Below are 12564 nucleotides of genomic sequence, written 5' to 3' on the forward strand. Positions count from 1 at the left end.
ACCGGGCTGTGAGGAGAGGAGGGATGCAGCCAAGAAAGCAATCAGGGCTCGAGGCAAGGGATGCATCAAGGATAGCAATCATGTTGTGAGGCGAGATTCCAAAGGCTAAACGTGAGAGGCTGCAGGGTCGACTCAGAGAGGTCTATGCATGTGAGAGGCTGAAAGCAAGGTCGACTCGGAGCGGTCTATGCATCGGGCGCGCTTGGGGCGACTACCAGTGCCAACCCCTTATCCCGCGACGCGTCCGACAAAGAGAACGTTCCAAGGCGGCAGAGGAGGTTACCAGCCGAAGGATGCAGTAGCAATAACAGGTATAGTTCCGCGGCGGCCGAGAAGACTCACCGCATAGGAATCGGGATGCGAGGCGAGGGATGCGGCGGGAAGGCCCCGACGGCTAAACGGAAGAGGCTGCAGGGCCGCCTCGGAATGGTCCAAGCATCGGATGCGATTGGGACGACTACCAGTGCCAACCCCTTATCCCGCGATGCGTCCGATACACAGATAGTTCCAAGGCGGCCGAGGAGCCTCACCGCATATCAATCGGGGTGCGAGGCGAGGGATGGGGCGGGAAGGCCCCAACGGCTAGACGGAAGAGGCTTCAGGGCCACCTCGGAATGGTCCAAGCATCGGACGCGCTTGGGGCGACTGCCAGTGCCAACCCCTTATCCCGCGATGCGTCCGATACACAGATGGTTCCAAGGCGGCCGAGGAGCCTCACCGCATAGCAATCGGGGGTGCGAGGCGAGGGATGGGGCGGGAAGGCCCCAACGGCTAGACGGAAGAGGCTTCAGGGCCGCCTAGGAATGGTCCAAGCATCGGACACGCTTGGGGCGACTACCAGTGACAGCCCCCTATCCCGCGATGCGTCCGATACGAAGATGGTTCCAAGGCGGCCGAGGAGCCTCACCGCATAGCAATCGGGGTGCGAGGTGGGGGATGCGGCGAGATGGCCCCAACGGCTAGACGGAAGAGGCCACAGGGCCGCGTCGGAATAGTCCAAGCATCGGACGCGCTTGGGGCGACTACCAGTGACAACCCCTTATCCCGCGATGCGTCCGATACGAAGATAGTTCCAAGGCGGCCGAGGAGCCTCACCGCATAGCAATCGGGGTGCGAGGTGGGGGATGCGGCGAGATGGCCCCAACGGCTAGACGGAAGAGGCTGCAGGGCCGCCTCGGAATAGTCCAAGCATCGGACGCGCTTGGGGCCACTACCAGTGACAACCCCTTATCCCGCGATGCGTCCGATACGAAGATAGTTCCAAGGCGGCCGAAGAGCCTCACCGCATAGCAATCGGGGTGCGAGGTGGGGGATGCGGCGAGATGGCCCCAACGGCTAGACGGAAGAGGCCACAGGGCCGCCTCGGAATAGTCCAAGCATCGGACGCGCTTGGGGCGACTACCAGTGACAACCCCTTATCCCGCGATGCGTCCGATACGAAGATAGTTCCCAGGCGGCCGAGGAGCCTCACCGCATAGCAATCGGGGTGCGAGGCGAGGGATGCGGCGAGATGGCCCCAAAGGCTAGACGGAAGAGGCTGCAGGGCTGCCTCGGAATAGTCCAAGCATCGGACGCGCTTGGGGCGACTACCACTGCCAACCCCTTATCCCGCGATGCGTCCGATACACAGATAGTTCCGAGGCGGCCGAGGAGGTGGGGGATGCAGCGAGATGGCCCCAACGGCTAGACGGAAGAGGCTGCAGGGCCGCCTCGGAATAGTCCAAGCATCGGACGCGCTTGGGGCGACTACCAGTGACAACCCCTTATCCCGCGATGCGTCCGATACACAGATAGTTCCGAGGCGGCCAAGGAGCCTCACCGCATAGCAATCGTGGTGCGAGGTGGGGGATGCGGCGAGATGGCCCCAACGGCTAGACGGAAGAGGCTGCAGGGCCGCCTCGGAATGGTCCAAGCATCGGATGCGCTTGGGGCGACTACCACTGCCAACCCCTTATCCCGCGATGCGTCCGATACACAGATAGTTCCAAGGCGGCCGAGGAGCCTCACAGCATAGCAATCAGGGTGCGAGGCGAGGGATGCGGCGAGAAAGCCCCAACGGCTAGAGGGAAGAGGCTTCAGGTCCGCCTCGGAATGGTCCAAGCATCGGACGCGCTTGGGGCGACTACCAGTGACAACCCCTTATCCCGCGACGCGTCCGATACACAGATAGTTCCAAGGCGGCCGAGGAGCCTCACCGCATAGCAATCGGGGTGCGAGGCGAGGGATGCGTCGAGAAGGACCCAACGGCTACACGGAAGAGGCTTCGGGGCCGCCTCGGAATGGTCCAAGCATCGGACGCGCTTGGGGCGACTACCAGTGACAACCCCTTATCCCGCGACGCGTCCGATACACAGATAGTTCCAAGGCGGCCGAGGAGCCTCACCGCATAGCAATCGGGGTGCGAGGCGAGGGATGCGGCGAGAAGGACCCAACGGCTAGACGGAAGAGGCTTCGGGGCCGCCTCGGAATGGTCCAAGCATCGGACGCGCTTGGGGCGACTACCAGTGACAACCCCTTATCCCGCGACGCGTCCGATACACAGATAGTTCCAAGGCGGCCGAGGAGCCTCACCGCATAGCAATCGGGGTGCGAGGCGAGGGATGCGGCGAGAAGGACCCAACGGCTAGACGGAAGAGGCTTCGGGTCCGCCTCGGAATGGTCCAAGCATCGGACGCGCTTGGGGCGACTACCAGTGACAACCCCTTATCCCGCGACGCGTCCGATACACAGATAGTTCCAAGGCGGCCGAGGAGCCTCACCGCATAGCAATCGGGGTGCGAGGCGAGGGATGCGGCGAGAAGGACCCAACGGCTAGACGGAAGAGGCTTCGGGTCCGCCTCGGAATGGTCCAAGCATCGGACGCGCTTGGGGCGACTACCAGTGACAACCCCTTATCCCGCGACGCGTCCGATACACAGATAGTTCCAAGGCGGCCGAGGAGCCTCACCGCATAGCAATCGGGGTGCGAGGCGAGGGATGCGGCGAGAAGGACCCAACGGCTAGACGGAAGAGGCTTCGGGTCCGCCTCGGAATGGTCCAAGCATCGGACGCGCTTGGGGCGACTACCAGTGACAACCCCTTATCCCGCGACGCGTCCGATACACAGATAGTTCCGAGGCGGCCGAGGAGCCTCACCGCATAGCAATCGGGGTGCGAGGCGAAGGATGCGGCGAGAAGGACCCAACGGCTAGACGGAAGAGGCTTCGGGTCCGCCTCGGAATGGTCCAAGCATCGGACGCGCTTGGGGCGACTACCAGTGACAACCCCTTATCCCGCGACGCGTCCGATACACAGATAGTTCCAAGGCGGCCGAGGAGCCTCACCGCATAGCAATCGGGGTGCGAGGCGAGGGATGCGGCGAGAAGGACCCAACGGCTAGACGGAAGAGGCTTCAGGGCCGCCTCGGAATGGTCCAAGCATCGAACGCGCTTGGGGCGACTACCAGTGACAACCCCTTATCCCGCGACGCGTCCGATACACAGATAGTTCCGAGGCGGCCGAGGAGCCTCACCGCATAGCAATCGGGGTGCGAGGCGAGGGATGCGGCGAGAAGGACCCAACGGCTAGACGGAAGAGGCTTCAGGGCCGCCTCGGAATGGTCCAAGCATCGGACGCGCTTGGGGCGACTACCAGTGACAACCCCTTATCCCGCGACGCGTCCGATACACAGATAGTTCCGAGGCGGCCGAGGAGCCTCACCGCATAGCAATCGGGGTGCGAGGCGAGGGATGCGGCGAGAAGGACCCAACGGCTAGACGGAAGAGGCTTCAGGGCCGCCTCGGAATGGTCCAAGCATCGGACGCGCTTGGGGCGACTACCAATGACAACCCCTTATCCCGCGACGCGTCCGATACACAGATAGTTCCGAGGCGGCCGAGGAGCCTCACCGCATAGCAATCGGGGTGCGAGGCGAGGGATGCGGCGAGAAGGACCCAACGGCTAGACGGAAGAGGCTTCAGGGCCGCCTCGGAATGGTCCAAGCATCGGACGCGCTTGGGGCGACTACCAGTGACAACCCCTTATCCCGCGACGCGTCCGATACACAGATAGTTCCGAGGCGGCCGAGGAGCCTCACCGCATAGCAATCGGGGTGCGAGGCGAGGGATGCGGCGAGAAGGACCCAACGGCTAGACGGAAGAGGCTTCAGGGCCGCCTCGGAATGGTCCAAGCATCGGACGCGCTTGGGGCGACTACCGTTGCCAACCCCTTATCCCGCGATGCGTCTGATACACAGATAGTTCCGAGGCGGCCGAGGAGCCTCACCGCATAGCAATCGGGTTGCGAGGCAGATTATTGGGAAGGGAACCCCCTGGGATGCGGCTCAAGCAGTGCCCAAAGGGACTGGAATGCGGAATCACATCGAGAGACCCAAATGCTATACGAGGGCTCAAATCGAATTATCGATTTGGCCACGACATGGACGCATCGGAACGACTACCTTTGCCGAACCACTCGCAATTGCATCCATACCGAAACCAATAGACATTTCCGTTAGAGCCCTCGCATAGCATTCGGGAATCTCGCATGCCCCTCTAAATCGACCAATGCTGGCGCTCAATGAAAATCCGAGCGCTACCACCGTTCGAGCGCCAGCATTGGTCGAGTTAGAGGGGCACGGGGGAGAATGCTCCAGTCAACACCTCCCCTATATAAGTTATTTGTCCGATTCTCGCACAACCGTAGTCTGCCTCGTCGAATCAAACAACGGTCCCAGATTCCGACTTCCGTTCCGTAGAGACCCAAAAGCTAGATGGAGGCTCGCAAGAAAGAGAGTCGGCGCATAGCAATCGGGTTTCTCGAACGTTTAGGGACCGAGCTCACTTGCGGATAGGGCAAAATCCGCCAAGCAACCCAAAAGCTAGACGGGGGCTCGAATCGAATCGCCTAGGCGGCCACAACAACGACGTGTTGGATCGACTACCAGTGCCAAACCATTCAGCAAGACTAGTCTGTGTCGAGGCCGGATAGAGATTCTCAGAGAGCGCCCGCATAGCATTTAGGAGACCTGCCGCGTCCCTCACACTCGACAAATGGTGGTGCACGTTTATAAATCCGAGCGATCCCAACCCTTTCAAGCACCAACATCGGTCGAGATAGAGGGGCACGGAGGGGGCTGCGTGAGACAACACAGTCCCCTATATAAGTTATTTGTCCGATTCTCACACATCCGAAGAATGGTCATCAAATCGGACAACAGCCCAAACTTCCGACTTCCGTCCCAGAAAGCCCAAGAGCTATCTAAAACGTTCATGGCCGGAACTCGATCGCGGCTATACCAGTCCGCCAAGCAACCCAAAAGCTAGACTGGAGCTCTAGTCGAATCACCTCTGTGGCCATTGCAAGGACGTGTTGGAGCGACTACCATTGCCGAACCATTCCGCAGGTCGAGTCCATACCAAGGCCGCATAGAGATTCACGATGAGCTCCTGCATAGCAATCAGGAGACTTGCCGTGTCCATCACAATCGATAAATCCTGGTGCAAGATTTTTGCATCCGAGCGCTCCAACCAGTCGAGCACCAGCATCAATCGACATAAACGGGCACGGGGGGAGGATGCTCGAGAACACTACCTCCCCTATATAAGTTATTTGTCCGATTCTCAAGCAGCCGAAGTCTGGTCATCGAATCGGGTCAAAGACCACAACTTCCGACTTTACCCACAATGCAAGTCATCGAATCGAACATCGGCCCCCGAGTCGGACTCCATGCGTATGTCAGGTCATCGGACCCAAATTCCGCCTTCCTGCGCATGGCGGGCCATCAATATCAACTCGGTCATCGGACCCAAACTCCGCCTTTTTGCGTATGGCACGCCTTCAAATCGGTCATCGGACCCAAATTCCGCCTTCCTGTGCATGGCGGGCCATCAACATCAACTCGGTCATCGGACCCAAATTCCGCCTTTCTGCGCATGGCACGCCATCAACTCGGTCATCGGACCCAAATTCCGCCTTCCTGCGCATGGCAGGTCATCGGACACAAATTCAGACCTCGCCAATATGCCTACGTATCGAATCGGTCATCGGACCCAACTTCCGACTTCATCCATACTGTAGGGTCTTTGAGGTTGGCGCGGTGCGCTCAACCCAGGGAGTCGACCCATCGAAGCATACACCTCCCCTATATAAGCTATTTGTCCGATTCCCACACCTGTGTAGTTTGCACCTCTGACCAGGACATCGACCCCAACTTCCGAACTCGACTGCAACGACGGCACCAGCGCCTTGGTGCGCACCTTGCGACGCACAGTCCCAACATTCGCCTTCCTGCACATGGCAGGTCATCGGACCCAAATTCCGACCTCGCGAGTATGCCTACATATCGAATCGGTCATCGGACCCAACTTCCGACTTCATCCATACCGTAGGGTCTTTGAGGTTGGCGCGGTGCGCTCAACCCGGGGAGTCGACCCAACGAAGCATACACCTCCCCTATATAAGCTATTTGTCCGATTCCCACACCTGTGTAGTTTGCACCTCCGATCAAGACATCGACCCCAACTTCCGAACTCGCCTCCAACGACCGAACCAGCGCCTTGGTGCGCACCTTGCAACGCACAGTGCCAACATTCGCCTTCCTGCACGTGGCAGGTCATCGGACCCAAATTCCGACCTCGCGAGTATGCCTACATATCGAATCGGTCATCGGACCCAACTTCCGACTTCATCCATACCGTAGGGTCTTTGAGGTTGGCGCGGTGCGCTCAACCCGGGGAGTCGACCCAACGAAGCATACACCTCCCCTATATAAGCTATTTGTCCGATTCCCACACCTGTGTAGCTTGCACCTCCGATCAGGACATCGACCCCAACTTCCGAACTCGACTAAAAAGACCGCACCAGCGCCTTGGTGTGCACCTTGCAACGCACAGTGTCAACATTCGCCTTCCTGCACATGGCAGGTCATCGGACCCAAATTCCGACCTCATGAGCATACCTACTAATCGAATCGGTCATCGGACCCAACTTCCGACTTCATCCATACCGTAGGGTCTTTGAGGTTGGCGCGGTGCGCTCAACCTGGGGAGTCGACCCATCGAAGCATACACCTCCCCTATATAAGCTATTTGTCCGATTCCGACACCTGTGTAGTTTGCACCTCCGCTCAGGACATCGACCCCAACTTCCGAACTCGCCTGCAACGACCGAACCAGCGCCTTGGTGCGCACCAAAAGTGCGCACTTTTGGAGGGCACTTTTCTGCGCTCCAAAGGTGCGCACTTTTGGAGGGCACTTTTTGGAGGGCACTTTTCTGCGCTCCAAAGGTGCGCACTTTTGGAGGGCACTTTTTGGAGGGCACTTTTCTGCGCTCCAAAGGTGCGCACTTTTGGAGGGCACTTTTTGGAGGGCACTTTTCTGCGCTCCAAAGGTGCGCACTTTTGGAGGGCACTTTTTGGAGGGCACTTTTCTGCGCTCCAAAGGTGCGCACTTTTGGAGGGCACTTTTTGGAGGGCACTTTTCTGCGCTCCAAAGGTGCGCACTTTTGGAGGGCACTTTTTGGAGGGCACTTTTCTGCGCTCCAAAGGTGCGCACTTTTGGAGGGCACTTTTTGGAGGGCACTTTTCTGCGCTCCAAAGGTGCGCACTTTTGGAGGGCACTTTTTGGAGGGCACTTTTCTGCGCTCCAAAGGTGCGCACTTTTGGAGGGCACTTTTTGGAGGGCACTTTTCTGCGCTCCAAAGGTGCGCACTTTTGGAGGGCACTTTTTGGAGGGCACTTTTCTGCGCTCCAAAGGTGCGCACTTTTGGAGGGCACTTTTGTGCACTCCAAAGGTGCGCACTTTTGGAGGGCACTTTTCCTGTGCTCCAAAGGTGCACACCTAGGTGAGCACCTTCGACCACACCTTGTAGCACACCAAACTCTGACTTTCGACTTCATCCGCAATGCAGGGTCTTTGAGGTTGGCGCAATGCGCACAACCAGGGGAGTCGACCCATCAAACCCAACACCTCCCCTATATAAGCTATTTGTCTGATTCTCATACATGCGTAGCCTGCAGGAGCAATTAGGACATCGACCCCAACTTTCGGCTTCTAAACGAAAACAAGGTCTTTGAGGTTGGTGTAATGCGAACAACTAGGGGAGTCAACCCATCAAACCCAACACCTCCCCTATATAAGCTATTTGTCTGATTCTCATACATGTGTAGTCTACAGGAGCAATTAGGACATCGACCCCAACTTTTGACTTCTTAACGAAAACAAGGTCTTTGAGGTTGACGTAATGCGCACAACCAGGGGAGTCGACCCATCAAACCCAACACCTCCCCTATATAAGCTATTTGTCCGATTCTCATACATGTGTAGCCTGCAGGAGCCATTAGGACATTGACCCCAACTTTTGACTTCTTAACGAAAACAAGGTCTTTGAGGTTGGCGTAATGCGCACAACCAAGGGAGTTGACCCATCAAACCCAACACCTCCCCTATATAAGCTATTTGTCTGATTCTCATACATGTGTAGCCTGCAACAACGATTAGGACATCCACCCCAACTTCTGAATTCGTCTGCGTTGACCGCACCAAAGGTGCACGCCTTGGTGCTCACCAAAATCCGACTTCCGACTTCTTCTGCTATGCGGGGTCTTTGAGGTTGGCGCAGTGCGCACAACCAGGGGAGTCAACCCACCGAATGCAACACCTCCCCTATATAAGCTATTTGTCTGATTCTCATACATGCGTAGACTGCAGCAATGATTAGGACATCCACCCCAACTTTTGACTTCTTAAACAAGACAGGGTCTTTGAAGTTGGTGCAGTGCACACAACCAGGGGAGTCGACCCATCAAACGCAACACCTCCCCTATATAAAGCTATTTGTCCGATTCTCATACGTGTAGTCTGCAGCAGCGATTAGGACATCGACCCCAACTTCCGAATTCGTTTGCATTGACCGCACCAAAGGTGCACGCCTTGGTGTGCACCCTGGAGTGCACTTTGGTGCTCACCTCGGTGCACACTTTGGTGTGCACCTCGGTGTGCACCAAAGGTGCGCACCTTGGAGCGCACCAAAGGTGTACACTTTGGAGCGCACCACATAGGGTCTTTGAGAGGTTGGCGCAGTGCGCACACCAAGGTGGGTGTTGAGGTGCGTGCCGAGGTGGGTGGGTGCTAGGGTGCGCTCCATGGTGGGTGCCAGGGTGGGTGCGTGCTAGGGTGGATTCCAAAGAGGGTCATAGGGTGGGTGCCAAGGTGGGTTGGTGATATAGTGGGTTCAAAGGTGGGTACTAGGGTGGGTTCCAAGGTGGGTCACAAGTTGGGTGCCAGGATGCGTGGGTGTTAGGTTGGGTGCCAAGGTGGGCTCCTGCGTGGGTGGGTGCTAGGGTGGGTTTCAAGGTGGACGCGAGGGCGGGTGCCAAGGTGGGTAACAAGTTGGGTGTTAGGATGGGTGAGTGCTAGAGTGGGTGCCAAGGTGGGTGGGTGCTAAGGTGGATGCCAAGGTGGTTCACAGGGTGGGTGGGTTCTAGGGTGAGTTCCAAGGTGGGTCACAGGTTCAGTGCTAGGGTGGGTGTCAAGGCGGGTGTCGAGGTGCCTGGGTGCTAGGGTGTGGATGCCAATGTGGGTCATAGGGTGGGTACTAGGGTGGGCTGCAATGTGGGTGCCAAGGTGGGTAACATGCTCGGTGGGTTCTAAATTGGGTGCCAGGGTGGGTGTGCACCCACCTTGCCCGAGGTGGGTGCCAAGGTGCCAGTGTGGGTGGGTGCTAAGGTGGATGCCAAGGTGGGTGAGAAGGTGGGTGATAGGTTGAGTGGTAGGATGGGTGGGTGCCAAGATGGGTCACAGGGTGGGTGCAAGGGTGGGTAGGTGCTAGGGTTGGTGTCAGGGTGGGTGGGTGCTAGGTTGGGTTCCAAGGTGGGTGCGAGGGTGAGTGTCAAGGTGGGTCACAGGTTAGGTGCTAGGATGGGTGAGTGCTAGGGTGCAAAGGTGCCAGGGTGGGTGCTAGGATGGGTCGATGCTAGGGTGAGTGGCAAGGTGGGTCCACAAGTGTCAAGGTGGGTGCCGAGGTGGGTGCCAAGTCGGCGACTGCTATGGTGGATGCCAAGGTGGGTCACGGGGTGGGTGCCAAGTTGCTAGGTTGGGTTCCAAGGTGGGTGCCAACGTGGGTGCTAGGGTGCGTGGGTTAAAGGGTGTGTCACAACGTGGGTGCCAGGATGGGTGCGCACCCACACTGGCCAAGACGGGTGCGGGTGCAAGGTTGGGTTCCAAGCCCGGTCACAGGCTGGGTGCTAGGATGGGTGGGTGCCAAGGTGGGCACCAGGGTGGGTGCACCCACCCTGGCCAAGGTGGGTCACGGGGTGGGTCCTAGGGTGGGTAACGGGGTGGGTACTAAGGTGCGTGCCAAGGTGGGTCATAGGGTGGGTGCCAAGGTGGGCACCAGGGTGGGTGTGCACCAACCCTAGCCAGGGTAGGTCACGGGGTGGTTGTCGGGGTGGGCGTCAAGGAGCCAAGGTGGGTGGCAAGTAGCCAAGTTGCGTGCCAAGGTGGGTGTCGGGGTGGGTGCCAAGGATCCAAGGTGGGTGCCAAGGAACCAAGGTGGGTGTCTGGGTGGGTGCCGAGGTGGGAGCCAGGGTGGGTCCCAAGGTGAGTGCAAAGGTGGGTGCCAGGGTCAAGGTGAGTGCCAATGTGGGTTCCAAGGTGCCAGGGTCAGGGTGAGTGCCAATGTGGGTTCAAAGGTGCTAAGTTGGGTGCGAGGTTGGGTGCGAGGGTGGGTGGGTGCCAAGGTGTGCTAGGTGGAAGCCCGGGTGGGTCGGCATCCCATGGGTGTCGAGTTGGGTGCCTGATGGGTGCTTCTTGTCAAGTTTTAGTCGTCGGGACTCATTTCGAGCCTTAGAGGTCGTTTCTTGTCCGGTTGCCCTGTCTTCGACCTGGGAACCCAATTTTGGTCCTCGGGTCCCATTTTTTTTTGTCTCGCATCCCACTTTTGGCCTGTGGCCTTTTCGGGGTCGATTCTCGTTTTGGGCATCAGAGCATGTTTCTTCTCCTAAAACCCAATATTTGTTTATTAAGTCTCGGAACACATTTTTGTTCTCGTGGACCCATCATGGGTCTTGGAACGCATTTGTGGTCCTTGGGTCCCATTTTGCATCCCGAAACTTGTGTTTTGGTGCTTGATCCCTATTTTGGGTGCCCACCTTGCACCAAGTGCGCACCCGGGGCAAACCGAGCGCCTTGGTGCACCGGGGCAAGATCGAGCGTGCACCCGAGGCGCCCCGAACATGCACCAAGGTGCACTCGGCCCACATGTGAGCGCAGGTCGTTGCGCCCGAGGTGGTGTGTGGGCACCGCGTTGCAGACGGGACACTGCACGCACACGACGCCCCCTCCAGGTGCACGCACGTAGGCCGGGCCGGGTGCACACCCGACGCCCTAGCAAGGTGCGCGCACCCGGGCAGGGCTCACACTTGGCGAACGGGGCGCACTTCGCGAGGGAGGGTGTGCACCTCGACGGGGGTGGGTGGCCGGGGTGGATTCGCACGTGGGTCGCGGTTTGCTAAGTACACACTGCGACAAGCTCATAACGGGTGCGATCATACCAGCATTAGTGCACCGGATCCCATCAGAACTCCGCAGTTAAGCGCGCTTGGGCCGGAGTAGTACTGGGATGGGTGACCTCCCGGGAAGTCCCGGTGTTGCACCCTTTTTTAGTTTTTCGCCGGGCGTCGCAATGCTATTTGAATAAACCTTTTGCCCGTTTGCGTTCTCGTCGGGGCCGGGCCGGGCCGGGGTGCGCTGCCCGCACTACCGCGCGCGCGGGGGCGACACCGAGCGCGCACCCGAGGCGCCCCGAGCACACAGGCCACGGTGCAACCCGGGCGTTGTGCGCGCACCCCGGTGCGCCCGAGGTGCTGCGCGCGCACCCAGGTGAAATCGGTGTGCACCTCGGCCAGTGCGCGCTCGGTCGAGTCGCGCACGTTGGCCAAGGTGCACGGTGATGTTTCTTACTCTAAGGTTCCGCACCAGACGCCCGGGACAGGTGAGCGAAGCTGGGCGGGGCCGGGTGCGCGGCCGGGGCAGGTGCACGCAGCTGGAGAGAGCTTTGGAGCACACTTCGGAGCGCACCAATGATGCGCTCCATTCAAAAGTTTCCTGAAAAGGCAAAAAAAGTTGAGATTATAGAATTTCCCACTTGAGAGATTGTAAAAAAAAAAAATTTAAAATGAAGGAAACGCGGGTGCCAAGGTGTGCGCAGCCCAGCCAAGGTGTGCGCACCAAGGCGCCCACCCTGGCGAAGGTGCACGCAAGGTGCGCACCCGAGGCAAACCGGACAATTAACCCAACTTTCGACTTCGCGCGCACCTTGGAGCGCACTTCGGAGCGCTCCTTGGTGCGCACCAATCTTGGGCACCTCGGAGTGCACCATGGCGCCCACCAAGGTGCGCACCCGGGGCAAACCGAGCTCCGACTTCGTGCGCACCTTGGAGCGCACGAAAGGTGCGCACCATGGCGCCCACCAAGGTGCGCAGCCCAGCCAAGGCGTGCGCATCAAGGTGCGCACCCTGGCGAAGGTGCGCACCCGGGGCAAACCGAGCTCCGACTTCGTGCGCACCTTGGAGCGCACAAAAGGTGC

General features: G+C 58.9%; 1 non-coding gene across 1 annotated transcript; it reads left to right on the forward strand.

The window, feature by feature from the left end:
• The first annotated feature begins 11516 nt into the window (after positions 1–11516).
• LOC131872971 (5S ribosomal RNA) lies at positions 11517–11635 on the forward strand. The gene has a single exon (XR_009371023.1). It is a non-coding gene; the product is annotated as a 5S ribosomal RNA (ribosomal RNA).
• The last annotated feature ends 929 nt before the right edge of the window (positions 11636–12564 follow it).

The sequence above is a fragment of the Cryptomeria japonica genome, unplaced genomic scaffold, assembly GCF_030272615.1.
Source record: "Cryptomeria japonica unplaced genomic scaffold, Sugi_1.0 HiC_scaffold_929, whole genome shotgun sequence".
Taxonomy (NCBI): Eukaryota; Viridiplantae; Streptophyta; class Pinopsida; order Cupressales; family Cupressaceae; genus Cryptomeria; species Cryptomeria japonica.